The sequence below is a fragment of the Myzus persicae genome, unplaced genomic scaffold (genome assembly GCF_001856785.1).
Source record: "Myzus persicae strain clone G006 unplaced genomic scaffold, MPER_G0061.0, whole genome shotgun sequence".
NCBI classification, from domain to species: domain Eukaryota; kingdom Metazoa; phylum Arthropoda; class Insecta; order Hemiptera; family Aphididae; genus Myzus; species Myzus persicae.
Genome location: NW_019103508.1, coordinates 338,021 through 344,441, shown reverse-complemented (window position 1 = coordinate 344,441; position 6,421 = coordinate 338,021).

Below are 6,421 nucleotides of genomic sequence, written 5' to 3'. Positions count from 1 at the left end.
ATTATTGTTATTTTAATAGATAACAATAAAAACACGTATGGAAATAGTCATGTAGGAAAAAAATTATATACGGGAAGTACCTATCAGATAATTATTGTAAGGAAAAAACCGTATTGTAGAAAAACTTTATATTATTTGAATTTGTGATATTGCCTTAGTGTTTTTTTCTGGTATGAAAAATGTAAAATTACACGATTGTGTTAATCTCTGATCAGATTTTATAATATTATTACCTAATACGGAAATCTCAAATATGGTGGACACCTCCTCCCCCCCCCCCCCCCAGAAAAACACGTCACTGGATTCCGAATTAAATTATGTTCTTCAGCGAGCATGCGTCCGTATGGTAACAACAACTGACATAGTGACATAGAATATTATGCTATGCTATCCGTGTGACGGCGACTGCAGAATAAAATTACTAGAAAGTTTTAAAACCATCGTTACTACCCGCACCGTATCTCATTTTATAAGTACCTACGGCTGATGTCGGGACGTAAATCGGAGGGAAAAAAAGTTTTGGAAATAAAGTAGTTTTCTAATTTACGCGCCAACTAACAACGAACGCCCAGTACACATAGCCGCTATGTATGTATAATGTATATATACGACGGTCGACGCGTGTGGGTGGTCATTGCAGGGTGGGTGGGTACCTGTACATTATGCGTCGGTCCCCAACCGGCGGCGTTTGGACTTTAAAAGTGTGACGGTGACTTCCCACCACGACTGAAAAAAAGAGCCGTAAATGTGAATTTGTTGCTATACCTAGCTGTTTATTTAGAGTTAATTGCGCATAATCTTTATGAGTATAGCTGCTGTATAAGCGATGTAGTGTATGTACGTATGTATATATATATATATATATAATTATGTTGAAAATTTGAACCTCGAGCGATTAGGACTTAAATAATTATATCGATATCGTTATTATTCGTTGGAAATTGGAATATTGAAAACAAATAGTAATAATATATTTACAATATTTACAATTTTGGACATCAAAAATGTTGATTCAGACCCCTATTATAAATTATAAATAATATAATATTATAGTACATTGCATAGGGAATAGTTTTTTTCATGAAATAATAATATATAATGGCCCGATGTGGACCTCGGTCACAAAACGTATTCTGAGCTCAAGCATCGGCTGGTGTTACTAGTTCCCGGATGGGTGACCACTCGGGCTTTAGTGACAAATCCTCACCACATGTACTAGTGTTCTATCCGAGCTTACCCTCCCCCTGCACAGCTTAAAACCTACTAATTAATCTCCATACTAACGACTATAAATGTTGAAGCCTTAACTCAATAAAAAAAAAATTGAAGTGATTTCACTATCTTGTTGAAAGTTCTGATCAACAGCACTTTTTGTGGAGCTCACCACAAAATTATTTAGTTGTGTTACCTCTCTTTTCTTTCTTTTGGATACTGAAAAATTAAATAATATTATTCATAATTGCATACATTTTTGACTGGTTATATTAGTGATACATGGTAAATAATAACATACATTTAACAGCAATTTGCAAATCTATACCGTTTTCTATTGAAAAGTTTTTAATTTCTTCCCAAAGATTTGAAAAACTTTCTGAATTTCTACTATCCTTAAATGTTTTAATAACTCCAATAACAGTATTAGCAGCTTTTCCTAAAGTTTCATTTTTTATTTGTAATTTACGACTCAAAATTTGAATGATACCTAACACATAGTTCATGATATGTAAATATACTACAAATTCTTCTTTCGATATCATGGCAAATATACCGATAAAATACAGTTTTTAACATAGGTAAGTCAATATTTACTACTGAAAATGTAATACTTACCAATAGCTCGACTGACATCACGATCATCAATCTCCTCTACCTCTTCTTGTAGAACATCTATAATTGATTTAAAGTTTTCAATTACAGCTTTGCAATTCTCATACCTACACACCCAACGAGTGGCACTAATACTTGATAATGTAACCGGATTCATTTTTAGTTTGACTTGTATATCTTGAAGTTTCTTATTCATATTAGGCATAGAAAAATGTATATAAATTGCTTCTAAAGCATCGAATACATTTTTACTGTACTATAATCATAAAATATTTAAATATCTGTATAGGTATTATTGAAAATTATTAAGTATACAAACCAAATATAGATACTACTATTAAGAGAGTGTCAGCGCACCATTTGAGTTTTTTTCTAACTCACAAACAGGTAAGCAACATAGCTACTAAATTTGTATCTACAGTTTGAATCAATATTGTATTTTTAGCTTAAATATTAAAGTGAATGACTTTTTATCAAACTTTGAGGCAAACAAATTATCTAGAGCATCTCAAAGGTTATAATTTATATTTTAATTTTTAAGGAAGTTATGAGGATTAAAATTATATTATTTAACAATTTAACATAAAATATAATTATCTAGCCCTTGTAGCCCCATATCACTACATTATTTATATTTATGTGTATTTTGTTTAAGCATCATATATTTTTAGTTCTAAAATATCCTTATTTACTAATCGCATTTAATTTGTTAAATATCTTTTTACAATTGTAAAGCCAGTTTTTGTAAATATTTTATCAACATCACCACAGCCAAAATTTCGACGGCAAAAACAATATACAGCATTTTTTTTAAGCTGTACTCAAGCCAAGTATATTATTTCAAATATTTTGCACTAAAAGTTCTGTTTTGTTTTCCAGCTACTGCCATAGGATAAGTCTAGATAACCATTAATAATCTGTAAAAATAATATATAAGTAACTTAATATAAATTTAAAAGTTATTATACTATCACATTAAATTATAGAAAAACCTACATACAAAATAATAGGTTTTAGTTTGTAATTTGGTGTTTTAAAAAAACATTCTGTATAGTTAGGTAATATAAAAAAAACAGTACAGTAACTTAAAATATTTTACTTTGGTACCTATTGAATAGTTTATACCTATATATTTTATAATTAAAAATATTATGGACTAAGTCTTAATTAATATAATGTTTATAAATTATTATAACTTACATCTAAAATCGGCTTTACAGGACCAGTTTCTTTGTTTGCCAAATCACTCACAATAGTATTAGTATCTGTAATACTTTCTGAATACATTTTCTTACTGCTTTGTTCAGTTTCTGATTTTGTTGATTGAGCAACTTCTTTTGGATCAATAGAATCATTATTACCAAAAATCTGTTCCATAATAAATTGATGGTAAAAAAACAAAAATTTAAAAACAAAATTTAAACTGATGTACAAAAAATAACTATCAGAAATATTACCCCGAGTGATAGTGTTTCGGACAAAACTTCTATTAATGACTGGATTTTTGGTGCATCTTCGTCATTTATCTTCTTTGCACAGCTTGCTTTTTTTGAATTAAATATACAGAACATTTTGATAAATATTCAATAAATACTAAGTATACAATAAAAGTACTCAAAAATACAATTAACTGCTGTGGCCTCTGACACTGAGACAGTCTACACTATGCACTCGTTGTTCGCAGTCTGCACAGACGCACAGAAATTTGTGAATTGTTCAAAATAAAATAATATTATATTATTTTTATAACCAGTGAATGATTCTAATATAACTATATAAAAATACACCAATATGGGTACCTACCTATTTAAAGATAACAAATATAATAATATTTATAAATTATAAGGATCGCGGATCTGCAGCCTGACATGGAATAGTAGCTATGCACATAAACACGCAGTTTATTGCAGTAATCAATTATTGGAAAAACCGGTATCAACATAAATTCACGATACAATTCTATAAATACTTTATGTATAACTATAAACTAATAAAGTAATGACTAATGAACAATAATATAATATTATAATATTAAGTTTTACAATCATTCATTCGTACCCAATATTGCCCATAATATGTAAATCAATGCCAAATCATTTATATTGTGATGTGTCAATACAATACAATTTTTCCGCCGATTACCAATTACTTATAAATTATTTTTTTGGTACATCCACAGTATCAATATATTGTAATATAATAATTTTTTTTTTCGTTTTTTTTTTCTTACATGGGTTCTGACTTTTAATTACGATCTCAACTGCCCGATGAGGGGCTAAAAAGTAAAACCTTATAGGGGGATAAATACACATACAGGGTGTTTCTGAAGTGTGTGAGGTAAATAGTATACGCATACTCACTGTGATGCCACAATGAAGAGTTTTTTGGAATTTTTTTTCTAACTTCAAAATTTGGGTTTTTTAAAGTTATTTTTAGAATATTGTCTCGAATATAAAAATAATGAATTTTAGAGTGTTTACTCTAGTCGTATTTTTTGCAAAAATTCTCATACGAATCGAGATATCACATCATTTTTGCGCTTGTCGCGCTCGAATCGCCAACTAAAAAAAAAGTCGTGCGACACATCGATTTGTATGAGAATACTGCAAGATAATTAGTGGTGATAATTATTTGTTGTCATTGATAATACACGATTAATTAACACATTGTTTTACATTGTCGACTAATAAAAAATATGAAATAATAACAAAATTATGGTTAACAGAGTTTTAAACGATTAAATTTATTAGCATGCATTTGTGTCATACCTTTATTAAATAACTTTTAACTTTATAAAGTTATAATAGTTAGAGATAAAAGGAACTACCTATTTGTTATTTATTTTCAGCCAGCGACTATTTCTTACTCAAAAAGGTATAGGTATACAATTTACACATTTATTTTAATTAATAATAACTAATTATTTATTAACTTTATCGGACTAAATTTATGCCTAAAACCTTCTCTGCGATGTCCTCTTTACTTTAAAAAAAAATTGTAGGACGATTGAATAAGTAGTTTGGAAGTTTATCCCGAACAAAAAAAGCGACTTCATTTTTTATAGTAGTTCTAGCAGATCCGGCAATGCTTTGCTATTGCTAGATTTCAGTACATTTATATATGTTTAGGTCGTTTGGAATATGTGAAAAGTTTGATATGAATTATATCAAATATCTTTGAAATCTTATAAAAGTGCCACTGCGCAAGGGTAATCTGTGCACGGGGCGATCATTTTGTGATATTTAAGTATATACGGATGTATGGCACAAATAATTTTTTTATTTTATTAATGAAATTATACGAATAAATTGTATATTAAAACCTTCCCTGAATCTAGACCTATTGGTTAGTGAAAACTGTACTAAAATCTGTTGTGTACTTTTTGAGTTATGAGCGTACATACAAAAAAGGCAGTTCTATTTTATATAGTAGTATGATGATAGATAGATTATGATAGGTATTATTTTTTTTTTAAACCGACTGTTTTCCATATTTTTTATACTGATTTTTTTTTTATCTATTGGTTTTAAATTTTTTTTATACATCGGATATTTTTACATTGATCTGATTTTTTATCACAAAAAACAATGCATCAGTTATTAAATCTTTACAGTTTAAAATAATGAAATACGATGAAGAAATACATAGCTCACAATAGTAAAAACTGTTATCACATCCTTGGAATTTTATTCCGTGTGATTATCATTATCGCTCTGTTGTAATACTAGGCACCCCATTTACAAAAACTTGTTTTGTTACAAAAGTTTCACATGTTGAATAGTGAAATATATTATTAAATGGTATTACGAAACAAACTGGCAAATATAAGCTTGCAAAAACTTCTTAACTTTAGTGGTCACACATGTTAAAAGTATTTTGTATAATATCTGTAATACTTGGTTCTATAAAAAATTCATTGTTGATTATAATATTAATGATCATAATATAACGGTTTCTCTATATGAAGTAACTCAAATTTGTCTGTCCTGTTCATAGAACATGTGGAAGGAACCAATATTAATCCTTATGAAATAATAATTTTAAAAGGTCCTGTATATTTGCATTATAGATATATCATGGTATAATTTCCGTGGGATTTTATCTTTTCATGATAATATTTTATAATATGATTATTATTAAGAGAACGAAAGGCTATTGTAGGGTTGGCTTTAATATTCTTTATTTTTTTTTTTTTGAAAGATGGCCACCATTTTCTTTATGATACACCCTTTGCCAAATGCCATCACTTATGAATATCTGATCCCGTGGCCATTATATGGTTCATAACTGCTCCCGTATAAGTAGTTGATCGATCTACAACTGACGCATCAGATGCTAAAAACGTTTTGAAATGTGTTGAAATATTATTTGATTTTCGTTGTTTGTCTTACCGAAATCGTCCGCAATGAACCCATTATAAAACTGTTGACTGCTGCAACGCCATATTAATATTACCTATACATATACTTATATATATATGTGTATCGTGTATGTAACTGTTGTACTATTGTCTATGTAGAAATAACTGAGACATGAAACGATTTTTGTTTTCAATTTAATATTTCGTGTTGAATTTTCTTCGACACAATGGTTA